At 37.1% G+C, this 8,378-nt stretch overlaps 1 pseudogene; it reads right to left on the minus strand.

Annotated features, from left to right (window-relative positions):
* Window positions 1-2,507: 2,507 nt before the first annotated feature.
* On the minus strand, window positions 2,508-7,647 carry LOC21396240 (annotated as a pseudogene).
* Window positions 7,648-8,378: the final 731 nt, after the last annotated feature.

Here is an 8,378-nt window from a genome sequence, read left to right on the forward strand (position 1 = left end):
TTGAAGTTGGAAAGCGTCAAGTGAGACAAAGGACGCGTTGTTAGCGAAACTTTGGTAAGTACAATAGTTTTTCTATGGCTATATCACGAACAAGCTTACTTTTTTATGTTGCACAAAAATTGTGCATATAGTAGAATTTTGAATGTTAGATACTATGTTAGGTAAGTATCTACAAGACTTATGTAATTGTAGAACTTTATTCTGTAAAAAGTATGTATCGATGTTAAGTCAAGATCAAACTAAGAGAAATGAAAGGTTAAACTTTAACGAAAAGTTAATGTCATGATAAAATGCTCAATAATGCACAAATTCATAAGATTTAACTAAAGTTACTGTTTCAATGAGAAAATTGATAAACGATAAGAGACTAAACGTCCTATTTGTACCAGCCTTCGAAGGAAAGGTTATTATGAGACTATGAAAGATATGAAGCCGTGACTGGGTTGGATTGGTTAGCTACCCCACTCCTCACTGGTTATGCGCGCTATGGTACAACAGGACAGGGCCCCTAAGAAGTAAAAGACAAGAAAATGAAACACGGAAACCATTCCATATAACGATATGGCATCCGTAAACAAGAATGAAAAGAATGAGAAATACAGAATGAAAGTCGTTTAGAATTTTGTACTAGGTTATATGATATGAATGCATTTATGGGTATGCATAATTATTGCATCTGTTATGACCTATTGATACTTGCTGAGCAAAAACTCATTAAGTTTGTTCATGTTATAGGAAGCACGGGTAAGGCACCGGCTCCCTAAAACTTGATGCTGGGCATGCAGAGAAGGTGTAGCAGCGGAATGTGGGCAAGTGGGTTGTGGACGCATCATGTGTTTTGGAAACACTGCTGAACTTTATATGTAAAATAAAATAGTGTTTTATGTATTTGATGACTAGTGTAATAGAATATTATCAGAATGCTACAGCATTTTAATGTACATGATAAGATTAAAAAAAAAAATGGCCTGAAATTTTAAGAAATTATAATTAGGGTCGTCATAGAGGTTAAGAAATGTTAAATATGAGTATAGGATGACGATCAAAAGTTAGGGTCGTCACAAAACGTCCCCTTCAGCCCAACGAGAAAATATAAACATAAAAAGGGAATAAAGAAAGAGGGAGAATTTTCATGAATATATGTATCAAAACAACTCCTAAAATGACGAAATTCATTCACCTCCGAAGAGCTCGTATGCCTTTTCCTTGATTCACCAAATGCAGCCAAAACAGATGAAAGAACAACAAAACCCGCCTTTTTTTTTGTTCCTAATTTTTACGCAACTAACTTGTAATATCTATTAGTTGCTAGCTATGAAAGATTTAAGAGACTTTTTAGTTCGCTGATTTGAGTTTTTAATTTGAGTTGATATGTGACTTTATGTGAGAGCTTTTTATTGTAATAAAAAAGTTAAATATGATTGTTTGTGAGAGTTTTTTACTGTAGTAAAACTCAAATTCTAAACTTGAATAAATGAAATAAACATGGCCTAAGTCTATTTCGTTTGTTAGAATTTGTATGATAGGATAAAAAGGAAAGCTTGAATGTAGGGAATATTCTAGAAAACCTCTGCTTCATTATATCAAAATTTATGCACCATTTAATTGTGAAATGATATGAGCTTTATGCGTTGTTTTGCATCCCAATAGTTAAGAACTGCTCAGTGTTAAAAGCTGTTAACAGTTTATGACACGTCTTTGGGAAACATGACGTTACTATTTAATCAACTTGAAGCTCATATTACTTCCCAAGTTTATCTAATTTTCATTATTTAAAAACTGGTTGAACTTGTTAAAACACTTTTTGTTTCATATATGAGAACATTAAATAAACACAAAAAAATGCAAAGTTTTTGCATAGCACTTCACGTATGATCCATGCACCGGTGATAAGCTATTAGTTAACAATATATATATATATATCTATCGGTATCCTAAAATTCTGGATGTGCCCGTACCTAAAAAAAATTGCTGAACTTACTTTTAGAAGATATGAGTTTAAATTTTTACTTATTATTTTTATTAATGCAGTTATTTAACTAAAAAAAATAATAATAAAAATTTAAACTCATACATTTTACGTGATATTTGTCTTCTTTCTCTATGAAAATAAGGGTGAGCATACAGTCCGAGTAGGGATGCGCCCGGTTTGCTTAACATCTAACCTTGTAAAAGTTTCATGCATGGTTAACGCTTTTATTACAAAAGTAACAACTAATTTTATCCATAAAAGAATATCACAATTTCATGCATAATACATTTTCATTAATAGAAATAGAAACTCTCCATAAATATGTATGAAAAAAAAAAAAATCATCCATAGAATGATTAGAATCCTGTGTCATAATAAGAGAAAACCTTCATTATATCTATTTTCGCAACAAGATAGATAAAACCACCACATATGTAAAAAGTGGGAAAATTGCATTGATTTTCATTATATAATACAACTTGAAAAATATGAAACGAAAAAGAGATAATACATTCCAACAAAAATACAAATAAAAGAAATAAAATAAGAAGACTTTCAGCTGTATACCATATGCAGTTTTCTTTACAGGATTTTCAGTCTCTTTTCCATAAAACTCCATAAACAAAATTTAGAATTACACAAATAAATGGGAAAAAAAGAACCAAGTGTTAAACAGTTTTTTCTTTTTTTATTTTTTCCTTAATAAAAAAACCCATACAATTGTTCTTCTTCTTCTTAGTTGATCGGAATCGGAGCTCCATTCCACTCCTTCAAGCATTCCAGAATCGGATCAATCAGCTTTCCTTGGCTCAATGCAGAGAAAACCGTGTCGCACTCTTCTCCCGGCGACCGGACCTTCTCTCCGGTCAAGAACACCGTCCCCAATTCCTCCCTCAGGAACCTGTAGATCGGATACGATCGGCCTTCCAAGACGGCATTCCACGATCCTGTTCGGAACCGCCGGTTTTCCGTTCTCCACATCGATCCTCGCGCTCTCCACCTCCTTCGGCAGCACGGCCTTGATCTCCGCCTCGAACGCCGCGATCTTCTGGAAGATCGAGGTGCTCTGGTCGATCTCCCGCTCGCCGTTGCTGAGCGCGTGCTCGACCAGGACCTGCCTCAGCTTCTGCATCAGCGGGTACGTGGCGAGGCAAGGATCGTCGATGTAGGCGAATACGTACTCGCGATCGACGACGGTGAGGAGATCCTTCTCGCAGAATCTCGACGGGTGGAGCTCGCCGTTCTGGCCGGTGGTCAAGATGCGCTTCGCGATCTGGCTCACCGTGTTCTTCACTGTGGCCCTCAGATTCTCCTCCAGGTGCCTCAGATCCACGGCTTGGCAGAGCGCGACCAAGAATGTTGAGGACATTAGCTTCAGAATCTCGACGGCTTCGGCGGTTTTGCGCGATGAGATCAGGCCGAGAGAGTTCACGTCCTGGTTGTGTTGTTCGGCGCTCTGGACGTGGTTCGTGACCGGATTAGCCAAGAATTGGAGCTCGGAGCAGTACGAGGCCATGGCGATTTCGGCTCCTTTGAAGCCGTAATCCAAGCTAGGGTTCCGACCGCCGGAGAGATTCGACGGGAGTCCGTTGTTGTAGAAGTCGTTGACGAGCTCGGAGAATTGAGCGAAGATCAATTTTCCGATCGAAGCCAGGGCTAAGCGAGTGTTGTCCATGGAAACCCCAATCGGAGTCCCCTGGAAGTTCCCGCCATGTAAGGCCTTGTTTCTGGAAACGTCGATCAGAGGATTGTCGTTTACGGAGTTGATCTCCCGCTCGATCATCTTCGTCGCTGATCTGATGACCTCGATTTGTGGGCCCAGCCATTGGGGAGATGTTCTGAGAGCGTAGCGGTCTTGTTTGGGCTTCTGGAGTGGGTCGGTTTCGTGGACCTTTTTGGCGTGTTTTATGAAGGAGCTTCCTTCTAAGATGTGCTCCATTATGGCTGCGGCCTCAATCTGGCCCGGGTGGTGTTTGAGTTTGTGGGTCAAGTGGTCCGTGAATTCGGGCATCCCGAGCATGACCTCGGCGAAGATTGCGGAGAGGATCTCTGAGAGGACGGCAAGGATGTTGGCCTCGAAGAGGACGACGGAGGCCAGGCCCGACCCGACGGCGGTTCCATTCACTAGGGCAAGGCCCTCTTTGGGCTGGAGCTCGAAGAAGTCGGTCTCGATTTGGGCCTGTTTGAAGGCTTCAGTGGGTGTGAGTAGCTCGCCATTGGGCCCGACGGCCTTGGAGTTGGGCCGGCCCGTGAGAAGCCCAGCTATGTAGGAGAGTGGGACCAAGTCACCCGAGGCAGTGATGGTGCCTCGGAGGGGGAGGCATGGGGTGATGTTGTTGTTGAGGAGCTTGGTTATGGCCTCCAAGATCTCGAATCGGATGCCGGAGTAGCCTTGGAGGAGGGTGTTGATCCTCACGAGCATCGCGGCTCTTGTTGCTGAGCGCGGCAATGTGTGGCAAGATTCTGTTCCATTGCCAAAGATTCCGGCGTTCAAAAATCTGCATGAACCAAAAAAAAAAAAAAAAAATCGTTTAGAGAGTCCATTTTAAGACCTAATGACGAAAATAAAGGAAAAACATTTAAACATGCAGTAAGTGCCAGTTATAAGTACAATGAACACGTAGTTAAACAAATTTCTGAAATAATTGAATTATGAGTGGGGTTATAGAGATTTTCTGAACAATTCTTTTCCTCCCTCCAGCAGGTTTTTTTTTTTTTTTTTTTTTTTTTTTTTTTTTTTTTTTTTCTTTTTGAAATTTTGGAAATTTTCTATTTATAAGATTGTAATATTAAATATACAATGCTTGTATAACGTAACAAGTTCGAAAGCATTAAATTCCTCAAGTCTTGAGGGAAACAAGCTGTGCAACTCATCTAGATGGGCCCCATTATTCCGATATCCAGATTTGTGGAATGGGCAACAATATTTATTGTACATGCAAAGGGACTACTGATATGGAAAGATTTTTTTGTATATATAGTTTTATAATTTTATAAGTATATGGAAATGGTTTTTTCATGACACCAACCGATGAGCTGGTTTTCATAGAACATAAACATTTGTTGGCATGTCGTGAATCGTGAGATTTTATTAAATAATTTTCTCAAGTAACTTATTGCAAATAGTGCTCGGGGACATGGAAATTAAAAAAAACAAAAAACAGTAATAAATATAGAAATAATGTTTCCCTTAAAGATAGATAGACATAATTCATATGTATTATATGCTTTAACTATTAAATGCAGTAGCAGGATCCACCAAGTACGACTACTTTTTAATAACTCTTCTATTAAAAAATATTTTTTTTTCTTCGCTTTGCTTTCTCACTGTTATTATTATTATTATTATTATTATTATTATTATTATTATTATTTTGAACCTACTTATATTCTAGCCATGAAGTCACGCATGCATTTCCACCACAATTCCAGTCAATACATGTTCCTTCTTTAATTTGAAGTAAAGCATGCAAGAGAAAGCTTACAAAAAAAAATACATCTTGGTAAATGACTTGCGCAAGTCATATGGGACAAAAACAGGCCATTTCTTGATTCAAAAAATAATAACAATATTTATGAAACAATTTACTGTAAAAGAAGTTAACACCGTGGTCACCTATATGTTATTCAATTTAAACTTGGTTTTCAAAGATAATAAAATACAATAAAGTCTCACACACGCACACAAATGTAAAAGACAAAAAACTCGGTCATCATTTCCAACTTATTATTAAGAATAAGTCGTGTGAATGGAAGAGGTCAAACCTAATTTCCACTTAATTAACTTGGACTCGTGGTATTATTATAATATCTGCGCTAATATATATATATATATATATATATTTAGGATTTGATAATAGTTAGGAAAGACTTTAAATGATTTTATTATATATTTTTCTTATGCAGCTCAGTTGTGTCATGGGGAGTCGAAGGAACATGAATTAATTCATAGCTGTTTTGTGGCAATATCTATCTTCTTGCACATGACTAGAATTTCCAATAAGAGAAAAAGACAACTCAATAGTCAAATGATTCATATACATATGGTACCCCCAACATTCCATGGAAGAAAAATTATAGGTTTTATTTTATTTTATTTTTTTCTCAGTTATACCAAACAAAATGGTTTTGTTTTTAATTTGTTTCTTGAAAGTCTAATGGGATTTTTCGTTTGTTACATAATGATCATCCAAAGGCACATGCTAGCTACCATAAGGATTTTTGGAAGTTCTATACCAACATGAATCTCATCTACCACTAGGATGTAGTTGGAGTCAAATATGACACAATTAAAAGTCTTTTTAGACAATTAAATTGATTCAATAATATTTTTATAATTAAAAAAAGGTCCATAATTATCATGTCAATGATCGAATAAATACATGTGATAAGGACCACGTTTTAAGGCATTAAACAGTTTTAACTCACAAAACATCTACATGCTATATACAACAAAAATTGTCGCCTTTTCCTAATTTAATTTGCCAATTATATTCTCCAGGAACTGAATTATTCATTAATACCTTAACAATAAAAAAAAAAAAATGTAAGTATTCGTTATTGCCAGCAGTAGGTGTACACGTCGGATTCACAGAGTATATGGAGAGACAATTTTTATTTTCTAATTGTTTTTTTTTTAAAATGTATTTTCTCCACTTTTCGACCAAAATATTAATTCCATACATATATAGATTTGCCATACCACTAAGAAGCCACCTACCTAATTTATAGAAACTAACTAAAGTCTTTATAACATTCAAGTTATCGTTAGATTTTTATAAAACTCTTATCAATTATATATGTTTATATATATATATATATTTCTATTTTGGTATGATTTTGGTGAGATTTAACATTAAAGACACGTCCTAGCTGCAAGGATTAATGCTGCATGACAATAACACAAGTCTGTGACATCCTAAAGTTTTTGAGATGGAATAAAAATTTTGTGGAGAGAAGAAAGATATTAAAAAAAAAAAAAGGCTAGTAATTTGTGCTCGATCAGATGAAATAATAATAATAACAATAACAATAATCACCTGATTAGCTCCTTCTGAAGGGCTCCCCCTTGCTTGGTTCTCCTGTGGGAGGTTGCACCAAAGCCAGTGGTGACACCATAACTGTCCGTACCATTATTCATGCTCTCCATGACCCAATCGCTGCTGGCCTTGACCCCGGCCCGGGCCACCTCCGCCAGCTCCACCTGAACCGCGGCATCACGGCTGGGAACACATCACGGCTGGCAATCGCCGCGACCTGCGAAATGGTAAGCGTCTCGCCGCCTAGCCGGACCACCGCCTTCCGGTACTCGTTGACCATCCGTTTGACCTCGTCTAGGTGGCTCCCCTTTAGTGACTCTGCAGCCGCACCCCAGTTCAACGGATCCGCATGATTACCGCCATGATTATTGGTAGTACTACCACTAATGCAGAATGAGCCATTTCCAATGTTGCTGTTTTCCTTGTAAACTTCCATTGCGTACTTTTTCTTTGGAAACGGTAAAATCAAAAAAGAAAATTACCCAAATGGGAATGAAGCTGTAGGAAAACAATGAACTATGTAAAGATTGTGTACTTCTAGCTCTGTATCAATATGCAGATTGGAGAGGCTGTAAATTATTATCTTTATATTTTGGGTTGGAGAAAGGAAAACTTTCAGGTTTTAGGAGAGTACTGAAAATCTTTCCTGAGTTTGTTCACCCATAATTGGTTAGTTTATATAGATGGGGGTTTGGGCACATTGAGTGTTGGGTGGGTAGGCCGATGTGTTAGTTGAAGGATGAACGTGGCCGTTGGATGCGTGCTATTTTAGGCGGTTGGGATTTTGCCACGTGCGTTGGAAAATTTTGGGTTTTTTTTTTTTTTTGTTTTTGGGAAGGGCAAAACAATTGGGAGATTCAAACGCGGCGTGTAATTACTGGTCAAATGAGAGGGGCCAGAAGGGATGGAGAGGGAGAGGGGGTTGGTGGGAAGAACTTACAAGGGCACGAAAGCACAACGTCATCTTATGCCACCAAACCAACCCACCACAAAGAGCATAAATATATATACAAAAAAGAAAATAAAAAGTAAATTGAAAATAGAGGTTTGTTTGATAGAGGGATTCATTCTCTGATTTGAATCATGATTCATGATTCGCTACAGTATTTTCTCTCACAAAAAATTCACGTAAATCGAAAATGGTTCGAATCACATGATTTGAATCCTCCAACCAAACGTCATCTAGGAGAAGCTACTCGTTTAATTTGTTGATTTTAATTTTTAATTTAAATTAAAATGTAATTTTATATGAGAATTTTTTACTGTAGAAAAAAATTAAATTTGATTTTTTTAGAGTTTTTCATTATAGTAAATTTAAATTTTAAACTCGAATCAATAAAATAAATGAGATTAAAAACTTTCTTTTA

This window comes from Morus notabilis, unplaced genomic scaffold (genome assembly GCF_000414095.1).
Source record: "Morus notabilis unplaced genomic scaffold, ASM41409v2 Scaffold48, whole genome shotgun sequence".
Taxonomy (NCBI): Eukaryota; Viridiplantae; Streptophyta; class Magnoliopsida; order Rosales; family Moraceae; genus Morus; species Morus notabilis.